Genomic DNA, 16,008 nt, shown 5'->3' on the forward strand with positions numbered 1-16,008 from the left:
TTTCTTTGCTCATATCCCACATCCAACCCACTAGTACATCCTGTTGGATATACCTTGCAAAGTATCCAGAATTTGACCACTTCTCACCATCTTTACCACCCTTTACCTTCCCACCCTGGCCCACCTAGACCATTCACAGCTCAAGCCACCATCACCTCCGGTGTGATTATTTCATTGTCTTCTTAATTTGTCTCCCTGCTTCCACCCTTGTCCGATCTACTCTCAACATTAGCCAGATCCTTTAAAAACATAAGATCATATCACTTTGTTCAAAATCCTTCTATGATTTTTTTCCTCTGAATAAAAGTCAAAATCCTCACAATGGTCTATACAGTCTTATAACTCTCCCCTTGTTAGCTCCCTGCCTGCTTCTCCTATGACTTATCTGCATTGTTAATCCCTGCTTCTGTCATACTGATTTCCAAGCTTGCACCTGCTGTGGGATTTCAGCACTATTTCCCAGACCTTCTTATTTCTCACCAAGCTCGGTGCCACTGCCTCTGCATAATCCAGAGACTGAGGAAGGAGGTAAGTAAGGTTTAAGGCTAGAGAAGAAAATAGGCAGGACCAGATTGTGGAGGCACTTTCAAGCCCTGATAAGAAATGTAGGTTTTATCCTAATATTGTAAAGTTTGATCTGCAGAATGGCAAGATTAAAATTGTTCATAAATTCACTTTGTTGGTGGTATGAAGGATAGATTCAAGCATGGTGTATGGGCAAGAGTAGAGACTCGGGTATTTTTTTCTTTTATCCAGAGGAAGTTCCCCACCACAAAAGCAGGATGTTCTGGGGGAGTGGGGTGGGGAATGTCTCTGAAAGTTCTGTGTCCTCTTTCCTATACCACTTAGGCCCTTCTAATACAGAAATTTCAGTCAACGTGTCTCACTAATTCCAAATTAGGCAGACCAGGATTGTTTTGACCATTAGAAGTGGGAGTGTGGAGAGGTGCCCCCACCCACCCAATCTGGTTACTATGTGATTGTGCCAAATTCCAGCCAATGGACAACTGCTTCCACTTTCTCTTCTGCCAACTGTCTCCCCTCCCCCTTACCTGGGTCCCTGATCCACAAATCTGAACTGGGGATTTCTGGCTCAAGGCCAGGTACAAGGGAGCTGAGTGGAGGCCATATGAGAGCAGTAGTGTAGGTAAGAGATGATTGAAACCTACTCCAAGATGGCAGCAGTAAAGTTGGGCAGGAGGTAAGTACTATAGGTGAAATCGGGAGGTAGAATTAATGCAATGAGAATTGATACAATTGGTCACAATGAGAAGTTAGGTGTGAAAGAAATGAAGGCATTTAGATAAACATGAGCATTCTGGCTTGGGTTTCTACATACATGCTTTCATTCACTAAGAATGGAAATACAGAGATAATAAGCTTGGGGATTGGACACATAGTAGATTAAATATTTGATACGTTGGAGATCCTGCAGGACACCCAAACAAAGTTATCCAGAAGGTAGGGAACGGAGCTCATGAGAAAGATCTGGACTCATATAGATTAGGGCATCACTTTGGGTCATGGAGACTAAGTTGTACCAAGTCACAGAGCTAACAAGAGCTATAACAGGATCAAATCCAGGCCCTCTGACTTAAGAGTCAAAGTTGTTAATAACTGTGCTGTAATACAAATTATTTTCCTACTTGCTTTCCACCCCCACCTTAAAGGACAGGACTTCACAATCTTGTGACACCATCCTCTAAACAAGCTTCTAAAGGAGGTCTAAATATAGTTCCTTAGCTCTTTCTATTTGACCCTGTAAAACTTTCCCTTCCTTAATAGCCATGTGTCTTTATGTGACCTGATAGAGGTGTTAGCTAACTCTATGATGGTAATAATTTTGCAGTATATAAGTGTGTCAAACCAGTAGCTTGTACACCTTTAACTTTCACTATGTCAATTACATTTCAATGAAGAAGGAAAAATGTGTATTTAAAAAGTAGTCTTAATTTATGATCTTTTGTTCACATCTCAATTCCTTTAACTCACAATTCTGGTTTCTGGCCACAAACTCAATTTATTCAGGGTCACAGAGGAATTCCTCATTACCAAATCCAAGGGAGAGTTTTGGTTTTCACTTATTTAAACTTTCTATATCATTGATAATCTTGTATATGTCCTCTTCTGTGTGCTGTGTGTGTGTGTGTGTGTGTGTCTGTAAATATGTGTATGTGTTGAGGGAAAGAGAGAGAGAGAGAGTCTTGGCAAAAAGTGAAAGTTTAGGAAACCAAAGGAAATAGGTAATTATAATACCACACTCACTCAGCTCGTCCGTAGACATGCATTTTTCATACAAAGTACTTCCAATCCTGAAACTTTGTGCTAGAAAGTTTCAAGGAGGAGCTATTATTTTGAGGGGAAAAAATGCTGAGAAAACCTCTTGAACATGACTTCGTATACCAGACCCCCCCCCCACTTCTCCTGTAAGTCATCTAAAACCAACAGGTAAATTTAAATAAATAAATAAATAAATAAATAAAACAAAATTAAATTTAAAAAAAACCCCTCAAACTCTATCTTCCGTTAAATAGGACACAGATCATCTGCAGACTCTGACATTTGTGTAAGGACTGCTAAACTAGCTGAGATTGGTTAAAATCCAACTAGCAGGAAGTCAACAGGATACTTCTTAGAAGGTAGGTTGAAGAATGGTCTTGCAAAAACATATTTTCTGAAAGGAAGGGGTTCACCCTCTAGTAAAAATGCTGCATGATTTGCTAGCTATAATGAGTGGGAAAATCTGGTGTCAGAAATGGGAAAGAAAAAAAAAAATCCTCCTGAACTTCAACTTTGAAAAGCAATGGATTTAAAGAGGCAGAGGTAGCAAGGCTGCACAGAGAATTACATGGGCGTACTGTGTTCGCAGGACAGTTGATCTCTACGGTAGCAACAGAAGGTTCTTAGGGTTTGAAAGCTGGAAAGCTACTCTAGTCTCTCCTGCCTCCTCATAGGAGCTTTTTTAAATGCTTCGTTCAGAATACTTCAACTCATTGAATGATATAAAAAAAAAAAAGTTTTAAATGGGCATGATATCAGTCTAAACACACTTTAAGAAAAACATGTGGGAAAGGACAGTAAACCTACCAACAAAGAAGATTCACTAGAAAAAAAAATGTTGCCACAAAACAGGTGAAAAATGTGAATATTTAGCCATAAATTTAAAGACAAAGAAATCTCTATGAAGAAGAAGGGAGAGTACAAAGAAGATACAAAAAAAATTCATGGAGAGGTGGAAAGACACTTATCAAAGACAAAAAAGTTTTGAAAAAGATACTAGAGGTAACACTATAAATTAACTAACTTGGATTTAAATTAAAAATATACATTAAAAATAAAAAAGGAAAAAATTAAAAAAAAACAAATTCAGAAATGTGTTACCTTAAAAAAGATACTAGAGATAGAAAAATGGAAGTGGAAAACATAAATCTATCATTATTTACAAAGAATATGAATGTGTACTAGGAAAATACAAGAATCAAAATGTTTTAAGATGAATACGAATTCAGTTGGATGGTGGAGTAGATAATTACTATGCAGAAATGAATACATTCATATATTTAACAAAATCATTTAGAAGATATAATGAAATTAACCAGTTATAATAACAATAGGGACGTCTGTGGGCTCAGTCAGTTGAGTGCCCGATATGGTCATGATCTCATGGTTTGTGAGTTCAAGCCCTTGTGTTGGGTTCTGTGCTGACAGCTCACAGCCTGGAGCCTGCTTTAGATTCTGTGTCTCCCTCTCTCTGCCCCTCCCCAACTTGCACTCTCTCTCTCTCAAAAAATAAATAAACATTAAAATATTTATGAATAAACTTACTAATAAATATGCAAAAACTGTATGCCTCAAAGTACTCCTGAAAGACGCAAAATACAACCAAATAAGAAAAAGATAAAACCATAACTGGATATGTCATTTGCGCAAACATAAAAAATAATGAAAACATAAAAAATAATGAAATCTTGCCATTTACAAGGACAAAGATGCAGCTAGAGACGACTGTTATGCTAAGCAAAGCAAGATAAAGACAAACACTATACAATTTCACTCATATGAGGAATGTGAGAAACAAAACAAAGAAGCAAAGGGAAAAAAAGAGAGAGGCAAACCAAGAAACAGACTCTTAACCATAGAGAATAAACTGATGGTTACTGGAGGAGTGGGGGTGGGGGGATGGGTAATAGGTGATGGGGATTAAGGAGGGCCCTTGCTCTGCTGAACACTGGGCGATGTATGGAAGTGTTGAATCACTATATTGTACACCTGAAACTCATATTACACTGTATGTTACCTAACTGGAATTTAAGTAAAACTTTAAAAATAAAATAAAATACAGAAAAACACACATAATCTTAGATAGGAGGACTTTGCATAATTTCTATGATAAAGTCAGCTCAATTCCAAAAACTTCATTTTTTTCTCTCCTTAGAATAAGATGAGCTAGTTCTATAGATCATATGAAAATTAAACAATCAAAATGAACAGGAAAACACTAAAAAAAGGGAGACTTCAATTATTAAACCATATTATATTGATATATGAATTGAGAAATAGAACCACCAGAGCAGGAAAGAAAATAAACCCACTACATATAAGAAGTTAATACATGATAGAGGCATTCGATCAGTAGGGGAGATGATCAGAAAATGGTGATGGACAAGTATGGGGCCAGCCAGGGAAAAAATTGGATTCATCTTTCACACTGGGCACCTGAACATATTCTAAATAGATCAAAGATTTAAATGTAAAAAAATGAAACGATACCAGAAGAAAATGAGACTATTCTTTTATAAATCTGTGGTGAGGATAGTCTTTTTAAATGTCACTCAAAATTCAGAGGCTATATTAATAAAGTTAATACATAAAAAAATTATACAAGGAAAAAATATATATGCAGAAAGGCGAAACAACTGTAGATAAAGCCAAAAGAAAATATACAGGAAGAGATATTTGCAACTCTTAAAACAGAATAATCTCCTTAGTATGTAAAAAGCACACAGAAATCAATGAGAAACAGGGCAACTTCCCAGTAGGAAATTGGGCAAAAATATGAACAAAGAGTTCATTGGAAAAGAAAAGCAAATGGTTCCTAATAAGACGTGAATGAAAATTTAAAATTACATGGCAGTATCACTTTTTTGCCCATTGCAATGGCCAGAATACTTACAAGTAAACAAACATTTTATATCACACTCTATTGGCCACGTGTGGAAAACAAGCACTCTCATTCACTGCTGTTGGGGAGTAAATTTCAGAAAAACCCCCATGGAGGGCAGTTGGGAATATTTGTTAGAATCACTCATTCAGATAGCTTTGACCCAGAAATTCGTCTTCTGGGAAATTATCCAAGAGAGTAAATGATACATGTACAAAGTTATGCATTACTGCATTTTTCAGAAGAGTGAAGGATCACAAACAACCTAAACGTCCATCATAAGGAAACAAATACATTATTGTATCCACACAAATAGGGATATTCTAGTCTGTCTTACAAAAAGGAGTAAATAGGGAAACTTTCCGGTCAAGAAAATTATCTGATAAAAAGCTCCAAGATACATTTAAAAAAGCAAGATACAGTATAATACACTGTCTTTGGTTTTCAAAAAAAAAGAGAGAGAGAGAAAATAAGAATATGTGTATACATTTGCTGCCATAGCCACAAAGAGACTCTAGAAGCTTTCAGAAAATGTAATAACGTATGTGGTAGGGGAAAGTGCCTTACTTTGTCTTTGCTTAAGTCTGGCCTTCCCAGGGACGTGTGCCTCAACTTCTCAGTGCAGTAGGACGTGAAGGCCATGAAGACTGTTGTTTTTCCTGCTTTATTTACTGATGTACCCCGAGCACTGAGAACACTGCACGTATCAGGCACTCAACAAGCATTTGGTCGGTGAGTCAATGGGTGATGGGGGAGGGGGACGTCGCTGCATACCCTTGTGTTTTTTAATAATGAATTTACTTAAAAATTAAAAATAAATCAACAAAAGAATGAATAGTAGGAGGGCCTCAAATTTGTTCCTATTTTCTCCATTTCAGAATTTATAGGAATCAGTCTCCATGTCTATGACTACGTTTTGCCATGACAAGGGCTGAAAATATTTCGTAGCACTGAATTTCCCCAGGGTCACATCTATATCCCCCAAATGAGGACAGGACTCCTGATTCTTCTCAGTTCTGCAGAAGAGCCACATGCACCATTACGGTCTGGTCTGGTCCTTTTACAGGGGACTGGCTGGCCACAGTCACCCTGCTCACTCTCAGATGGTCCCCGGCTCACAACCTCCACAGCATCACCTGCCAGACTTCCAACTATTTCCGTGGCTCAATTCAATAAACATTCATTCAGCTGCACATAAATATCATGAATGCTAGAGGTACAGAGACAAATGAGATTGTGTCTGTGCCCTCTTAGGGTTTCTAATCCAGTCAGAGATTCAGGCACACAGGAAAATTACAGGGGACTCCATACCTTGTTAACCTAAGGGTTTTGTTGTTGTTGTTTTGTTTTGTTTTAGTAATGCTATGCAAGGACTGCTGTAACAAATTTCCACCGACGTGGCAGGGGATGATCCTTTCTCGTCTCTATCAGGTTCTGGTGGCTGCAGGCTTCCATGGCTTGTGACAGTACCATTCTAGTCTCTGCCTCGGTCTTTATGTGGCCATCTCCTTTGTGTCTGTGTCTTTTCCTCTTCTGTCTGTGTCAAATCTTCCTTTGCTTTTGTCTTATGTAAGGATTGTCATTGGGTTTAGTTGGGGCCCTCGCAGATGATGCAGGAGGATCTTGAGATCCTCAAATTGATTACATCTACAACACCCTTTTGAAAATGATGTCATAGGGGTGCCTGGGTGGCTCGGTCAATTAAGCGTCCGACTCTTGATTTCAGCTCAGGTCACGATCTCACAGTTTGTGAGTCTGAACCCTGCATCGGGCTCTGCACTGGCAGTGCTGGAACCTGCTTAGGATTCTCTCTTCCTGCTCTCTCTCTCTGCACCCCCCACCCCCCGCTCGAGCTCTTCCTCTCTCTCTCAAAATAAACGTTAAAAAATAAATCAAAATAAAAATGATGTCATCTTCACAAATTCCAGGGGCTAGGATGTGGACATATCTTTTGGGCAGCCACCAGTGAATCCACTCCAGTCTTCTCTCATGGTGTTCTCTTACTTTCCTTTAGCATCCTATTGTGCTTTTCTGTTCTCTGTGTTAGTAGCCTGACTTTGGATCAAGTTCGGTCCAGCCACCAGCTAGCTGTGTGACCTTGGGTGTGTTACTTAACTTCTCTGTGCCTGAGTTCCCTACCCAAGGGGGAAGTGTAAATATGCATTTGACAAGATCATTGTGAAGATTAAGTGGGACACGGATGTAGAGCTATGAGCACGGCTCAAAAACATGGGAAGAGATGACCGCATTGTGGTTAGCATCTGTGGTAGGATTTCAGCTTTGCAATGTGCAGTTTTACAAGGAAGCGTTTATCTTGGTCCTTCTGCCTTCCTTTTCCCAGTGCCAAGGTAAGTGTTGGAGGTCTGCTCCAATCTTGGAGCCCTGGCTATGCTTTGGAAGCCTTGCAGCTAACTGGCAGACAATTGGTAATTCACTATTTTAAGTTTTAGGATACTGGCAGGAGGTCTGAGTTATGTTAATTTCAGAGCCTTCTGACAGGCTTATCTTCATTTTTTTTTTTTTTTTTTTTTTAAGTAGAGTTTGGCACTTACTCAAAGAGTCAAAAGAAGCTGTGTGGGGAGGTATCTTGTTTAACATCTTTCTGTCATTTAACACCACTTGTATCCCACAGAGAGAAAGGAGAGGGTGCCTGAGAGCTAAATTTAAGTTGTAAAGATCTCAGCAGCATTTTTAAAAGAAGGTAGATACGAGTTTCCTGTCTGGGAGAGATTACTAAAAGAGAAGGTTTCATTCAAGTTTTCTTTACTCTCTTCAAGAGAAAGATTCCCCCCTACAAAGTCCAGGGAGAGTTATTTGTAGTTAAGGAGACGTTTTAAATCCTGTCTTCTTTGAAGTAAATTCTTTTCAAAAGCAAGGAATATTTAAAACCTGTCCTTCCTTTCCTTTCCTTAGAAGGAAAAGGCTTCTCCGGTAAAACACTTCAGTCAAATGAAAATGTCTATGGAGGTCCAATTTATGAAACAAATGAATCCTCTCCTATTTAGAGAGAGGGGGTGATGGTCGAGAATCCATAGTAATACTCATCCAACACTCCTCAGCGGCAAAACATGGAACCCCCCAGAGCAGGCAAATTCGCTCCCCAGGGCTGTCACCCTCAGCCGGGGCACCTGCCTGAAGAAGGGGGCTGGAGGACATTTGGACCAGCTAGAGAGTTCCTGAAGCTTTGACTTGAAGGTCAGGCTGCCTGTGTAAAATTTTGTTCTGTAAACCACACAAATACAAAAAAGAGGCAATGAGATGTCAACTACATTGGATAGCTTGGGGTTCCCAGGATGAATATGGAACAGAAATAAAACTAGAACCATTGTGGATAACAACCTTAGTGCAGTCCTGGGAGTGTGACAAGTAGAGTGAATGGTTAAGAGCAGGGGGCCAGGAACCCAAACTGCTGGTTCCTACCCCAGCTTTATGGGGCCCTTGTGGTCCCTATGATGAGAGAGTGTGGGGCAAGCTGAGGACAAAATACAGGCTGGCAAGGTGGAACATGTGTGATAGTCCTCGGACACTCCTGGCTACCCAGGAACAAAGGGAAGGGGTTTAGTGCTTGCCATGGTAATGTGGGAAACTAAGGCAAATGAAAAATTAAATTCCCTTACTGCCTACAGCCCATTGACAAGTCCTTGAAACCAGCAGAGTGACCTCCCTCTGGGAGCTCAGCTGGCTCGATTAGGACACTTTCCAAGGGGCAAAAGAGAACCTGGGCTCAACATTTATCCCAGCCTCGAGGATCCTGTAAGTCTACTTCCTTCATCTCAACTGCCCCAAGATATATGCTGGCAATTATGCTCCAAGCTTATGCGCCCCCGCCCCCCCCCCATCCCGATATACATCTGAAGAGTCTCATGACTGAGGTTTTATTAAAGGATAATAAGTGGCTTTTCCCTGGCAACAGCTTGCCCCTCAAGGTCCTGGAAACCTTGCTTCCAAAATACCTTAGCGACTTACTCTATCCCTGACCCCCTCCCAGCCTGAGAGTATACACGTTACCCGTCATGGCCCCAGTGCAGCTCTTCCTGCACATGGGTCCTGTCCCTGTGCTTTACTAAAATCACATTTTTGCACCAAAGACGTTTTCAAAAATTCTTTCTTGGCCTTCGGTTCCAGACCACCCCACGATCACCCCAAAACTTCATCACCTAGACCAGCCAGTAGCACAAGCGTCACCTAGGAGCTTGGAAGTGCAGACCCTCATCCCACCCCAGACCTACTCAATCAGAATCTGCGTTTAACAAGATTGCCAGATGATTTATATGTGCGTTAAAGTTTGAGAAGCACCGCTCTAGTGTGGCAGACAGACCCTGGGGTGACCCCAATATTTCCCACCTCCTATTCACACCTTTGTGTGACCCCTTCCCCCTTGAGTATGAGTGGGACGTGTGGCTGACCTCCGGCCGGTAGAATATGGCACAGGTGAAGGGATTTTGCAGCAATAACTAACGTCTGGCATTGGTTGATTTTGAGTTAAAAGTGCACAGCTGTTGGGTGAACAGCCCTTAAAGGAGAGATGGAAGCTTCCCTGAGGTGACAGGCTCTCCGTGTAGGGTTGATGATATAAGTAACTATTTAGGAAAAGTCACACAGCAAGGAATCTCAGGTGGCCTCTAGGGCCTAAGGTTGGCCTCCAGCCAATAGCCAGCCAAAGGGAGGGTCTCTGTCATGCAGCTGCAAGGAGATGGTTTCTGTCAACCACCTGAATGAGCTTGGAAGCAGCTGAGCCTCGGGATGGGAAAGCAGGCCAGCGGACGCCTTCACCACGGCCCCACAAGGAAGCTCCGAGCAAAGTACAGTAAGACATGCCTAGACTCTTGGGGCGCCTGGGTGGCTCAGTCGGTTGAGTGACTGACTCAGGCTCAGGTCATGATCTCGCAGTTTGTGAGTTTGAGCCCCGTGTCCAGCTCTGTGCTGACAGCTCAGAGCCTGGAGCCTGCTATGGATTCTGTGTCTGCCCCCCCCCTCCCCGCTCCTGCTCTGTCTCTGTCTCATAAAATAAAATGAAATGTTAAAAAAATTAAAAAAAAAAAAAAAAAAAGATGTGCCTGGGCTCTTGACTGACAGAAACTGGGACTTAATGAATGTGTATTATCTGAAGCTGTTAAGTTTGTGGTGATTTGTTACACATCCATAGAAAATCAGTATATCTAGGGCAATTTACGTATCCATTCTCTTGTTTACCTAAATATAAAGAGGGGATAAAGATAGTACTAACCAGGGAGTTATTGGGCAGATAAATGAGTAATATGTGTAAAGTACTTAAAACTGTGCCTGTTCAACCACGGTAAGTGCTAAAACAAAATTGTATTATTATAGCATATACCTGATACAGAGAATTACATGATTATCAAAGCCTTTTGCAAACTGCTCTTTAACTGGAACTGAAGCAGGATATACAAAATTATGTTGCAACTTGTGTATATAAGGGCTTTCAGGACATCCCAAGTGTGTCTTTTTAATTTGCTTCAGTGAAAAGGCAGCTAACATGCCTCTGGCGTCTCCGTTGCTTGCTGCTTCTTGTGTTACGTTTATCCAATTGAGAGACTCTATCCAGGCATCTCCTGGTTACAGCTCCAAGTGGAAAAATGTGTACTTTATCTTCATTTTACAGACAGGTGAGCGGAGCCGTGGAAGAAATGATTTGTCCACATCGTGGAGGAAATACGCGATGTAAGTAGAATTGAAATCTGGCATCTTGATTCAAGCCCAGATTCTCAAAACACCATAGGCTGTTTACTATGTGGCCCAAGACAGGTGCAGGTAGAGGATGGGCTGTATTAAGAATATTTATTTTTTGGGGCGCCTGGGTGGCTTGGTCGGTTAAGTGTCTGACTTCGGCTCAGGTCATGATCTCACGGTCTGTGAGTTCGAGCCCCACGTCGGGCTCTGTGCTGACCGCTCGGAGCCTGGAGCCTGTTTCAGATTCTGTGTCCCCCTCTCTCTCTGCCCCTCCCCTGTTCATGCTCTGTCTCTCTCTGTCTCAAAAATAAATAAACGTTTAAAAAAAAAAAGAATATTTATTTTTTCTTTTTTTATGTTTATTTTATTTTTGAGAGAGACAGAGAGAGTGTGAGAGGGAGGCTGCATGAGAGTGGGGTAGGGGCAGAGAGAGAGAGAAGGGGGACAGAGGATCTGAAGTGGACTCTGTGCTGACAGCAGAGAGCCTGACACAGGACTGAAGCTCACCGACCGTGAGATCCTGATTTGAGCCAAAGTCAGATGCTTAACCGACTAAACCACCCAGTTGTCCGTAAAAAAACATTTCTTCATGCAGATTTCAACACTGCTTCTTCCTCCTGTGTCCGCCCCTCCTCACCTGCCCGTCAATAAACCGTCCATTCTTTTCCTCTTTGGCAGAAACTCTGTTTCGGGGCTTGCAAAATGTTAACTTTCGATTCCACGCCATCCCCCACGGATGTAAACAAGGCAGAAGCAATAACAGGTCTCTGAGAGGCAGGCAGCATGGTCATGATGGTCAAGTTACAAAGGGAGATGACTTCTACCCTTCACTTCATTTGTTTTAGCCCCTACGTAAAGCATGTGCAGTGCCATTCCCAGCGCTTACTTGCGGAGTATCCCTGTCACTCTTTGTCAATGCCTCTGTTACCTTCTTGAAAGGATTCTATATACTGTATTTAAAGTGCTGTTGAGATATTTTCAATTATAATGCCCTTTCAGGGGACTTGCGGCTAGCGTCCCCCTGTCCTCCTGCTCTTTGTTTGAAAGCTCAGTGTGCATTCAGGAGGGCTTTACGCTGCCCTCTGTGGGAGTCACCCACACTTGGGTTTTGGCAACTACCCCAGATGAGATTATTCTATAACCGAACTTCCATCAGACATCCTCCCCTACATGCGACAAAATTCCCACAACGTCTTCGTCCCTCAGAAGCCTTTCTAAGCCACCAAGTGATGAGACAAAGGAACAGGTTTATCTCCTTCAGTACCTGTTTTACTTTTCATTCCTTAAGCAGCTGAACATTTCAGTTTTGGTGCTAATGCAAATGCGTTATTCTCACTTCAGCCTACTGACGAGGCAGCCTCGCTGTGAAAATTGTACCACGTCCTCAGACATTCATGATAATAGGATAGAGTGTAAATTTTTCTTGTCCGTTAGTCAACTTAATATGACAGTCTTCATGTTTGCAACTCATGTCTCAGTTAATATACAGGTTTCTGCCTATATATAAATATTTATTAATGTTCTTGCATTGGAAGTCCCTGGATTTCTAATATACTCTAGCCCTAAACTGCCAACATCATGAATGATTTTTTTATTGTAGTACACACACACACACACACACACACACACACACAAGTAGAGTGTATTTTTGACCCATTCAAAAATATTTGACTTAGGGACAGTAAAAAAGAGTGAGCATAAACTTTCCTTTAGAACTTTATCTAAATAATAATACCAACACACTACACTAATAATAAGAGGAAGAGAGGGATGATAGTTATAACTTTCAAATCTGATCCAGCTAAGTTAGTATGTGCATTTTTAATGACTGTGTGAGAGAAGTTATATGACAAAAATTCTTTAAGGATCTTTCAAAGACAATACTGTAGAGTAGAAAAGACATCTTTAGATGACAGATTTTCCTTCAGAAAGCCTTCACAATCTCTATGTTTTCGTGATGTCTTGACTGAAGGTGGGAAAAATTATTTCACACAAGGAAAACTTAAGACAATGAGATTAACTACATAATTGCATAAGAAACACAGCAAAGGTACAAAATCAAGGTCATATTTGCTTTCTATTGTGTCTTGTCATAGACCTTTTGGAGAGAGGTCCAGCCTGTAAACAGGAATAACAAGATGCAGGTGTTCACAGATGCCGCTAGCACAGCCACTGGAATGTTTAGATCCTCATGCAAAAGGCACTTGTGCCCAACCCCCCACCTCCACCCCAGCAACCTCTAGACGCCCCGAGTCAGGAAACTATAGGGTTAACACTTGGCACAGAGTAGGACCTTCAACACCCAGCTTTAATTCAAGACTCAGTTGTCCCAGGGATTCAATATTTTGAGCATCACCAACGCATAAGGCTGTTTAACACATGACTATGATGCTTCTGGAAGTTCCAGTGATTCAAGGGGCCAGTAGCTGTCTTAAAAAGGATCGTGATATGTCTTCTTTCTGTTGCACTGTTTCATTCCATCTTCCTCTCAAACTAATCTGTAAACTAATCTGCCTCGGCTCTGTAAACCTCCAACCTGGAAAGCCACTTCATGGGATCTGATATTTGGAAATCCAAGGACCTTGATGGAGCTTCTGAACTACTCTTGCTGAGGAAGGAAAGGGAGATAGAAAAACAGTGATGCCTCTACCTCTGTCTTAAAGCATTAATCTGGGGAAGGCGGAACTGCTATCCCAGTGGCTGCTGGGAGGATGACAGGGTTTGGCAACCTAGCTGCAAATCTTGCTGGTTATAAGCCAGCCTCAAACACACAGGAATAAAGAGTTTTTGGTCTTCACTGGAAGACAAACAAAGACACTGTCTGAAGTGAGTTAGGGAGACCTCTATGACTTGTTTTTCTTTAAGTGAGGGAGGATGAGTAACTGAAGTTTGAAATATCGACAAATGAACCACCCTTGTCTTTCTGCCACAGTGATGATATGACCAGGTTAAATCAACAATTCAGGTAGTAAAGAGCCACCTTACATTGCCAGTATTATCTAAATGTCTCCAATGTGAAGACTAATTCTTAGAGGAGACAGAAGACTAAACACTCAAGTGTTATCTGCCTCCAAGTCTGCTTAGAAATGCCATGTTAGGACAGGTTAACCTCAATCTTTATGCCGTGTGGGCTCAAATTGATTCTTCTCCCTTTATGACCTTAACTCATTTGCATTCCTAATCCCCATTTTCCAAGTAAAACTTTCTTCTAACTAGTCATGGCCAGGCCACATCAACAGGATGCATATATTGCTGACTAATGACTATTTTGGTTTTTTTCCAGGGCCATGTATACTCCAATTTAGCATGAAATGTACACCCCCATAATTTTCCCTCCTTACTCGATGGCTTTTCAGGTCCCATTACTGAATGTTATTGGTGAAATTTTGTGGGTTGTTGTTGTTGTTGTTGTTTTGATATAGTGACAGACCCAAAGATCACAGCCTGATTTTTCAGTCACTGGCTGGACAGTATCTCATTTTTCCCTCCCGTTATAGTCTCCCTCTGGGTTTGCCTGTCAGAAACAACTCTGTTGCATTTTAGAGCAAATATACAGTGGAGTTACTTGACCTTTCTATTCTGCAGTCTCTCAGGGCAAGTCGAACTATCAGCTACCTCTTTCCACATTTCATAGCAACAGACAGAACATATTCTTATTCACTACTTTTCCAGCCACCAGCTGTTTTGCTCAGTAGGCAGCCATGTTATGGTTGGGAAAGGTAGCCTTCTAACAGACCTAATATTTATTTACCAAGAGCAACCTCTGGGGCTAACCTACAATCATAGGGAGCCTCAATCAAATATTCTCCGTACACCCAGCATGTCTTAAGCATGTCAAGAACTTACAATTAGAAACTTTGATACAGTGGAATTTATACTCACTCAAGCTCCTGAATGCTTTTGGGGCTCTCAGCTTATACTTGGGACATTCATGAAATATGGAAGGAAAACAGCAGTGCAGTGAATGTTATAGTATAATTCAAGATATAAGCCAAGATCTGTGTTAGCGGCAAGTTACTGTGGTTAAATTAACATTTTTAGTACGTTTAAGTGAAAGTAGCCTTTTATTTTAAAGTGATTAGGCATAGACTTAAAAGAAATGGAAAAAGGGTAAATAAAATCAGACAAAATTTCACTTTCTTTAAGAAAGAGTAAACCACAAACCTACTATATTTTAGTCCATTATAGGGTCTAGAGTTTAAAAAATACATGGGTGGTTTTTGTGGGGGGTTTTTTCCTGTATCCCAGGTTCTCAGTTTTCCTTCCTCAGAAGTCAACTTATTTCTTAACTAGACCAGCTCTCCTTATCCTCAGAATTATCATAGATAATCCATATATCAATCCAACATAATCCATAGCTCTCCCACTTTATCTAGTACCCCGATCCACCAAAGACCTCTATTATTGGTCACCACTTCTCTGTCTATAACTTGCCTCCACACCTGTCCCTCTGACCCTTGTTTAATCCTCATTTCACATGCTACTCTTTGACCTCTCAACTGTGTCTTTCTACTTGCACTTATTGAAGTAAATGTGTTCCTAGAGAGCAGAAGCCATGTAACATCAGCTGTAACATTAAATATCTCTAAGACGTGAGTGTTGGTGGAATCAACAATATCATTGAGTTTGCTTATTTTGACACAAAGCAAAGGACTTAGCTCTTGAAACACTCATTCTTGGGATGTTCTTTATGAACACAGCTGCCATGCCAGGAAGAGCAACCTAAACCACGTGGATTGACCATATGTAGATACTTTAATCAGTAGTGACAGCTGAGCTCCTGGTCAACAGTCAGTTATATGATTGAAGTCCATTGGGTCTCCAGCTCAGTTGAGTTTTTAGACCCCTCCAGCTCCAGCAGCTGTATCATTGCATCTACATAAGAGATCCTAAGAGAGAACCTCCCAGATGACCCTGGTCAACCCACAGAATACTGTTCCAGATGTCAAAAGTATCTTACTTTTTAACAGGGTAAAGATCACGTGAAGGTTGCAGTTTTGTTAAGACTACTTATGTGTCATAGACTCTAAGTCTAAAGTTCTCTTTTGTCTAGCAAAAGAGCGGACACAGGATTAAAGCAAGAGATGGCTAATGCCCGGGAAAAGACAAAAGCCCCAAATAAGGGTCCTTGCCCCATTTTTGTTAGGATCAGAAGG

This window comes from Neofelis nebulosa, chromosome 14, assembly GCF_028018385.1.
Source record: "Neofelis nebulosa isolate mNeoNeb1 chromosome 14, mNeoNeb1.pri, whole genome shotgun sequence".
Taxonomy (NCBI): domain Eukaryota; kingdom Metazoa; phylum Chordata; class Mammalia; order Carnivora; family Felidae; genus Neofelis; species Neofelis nebulosa.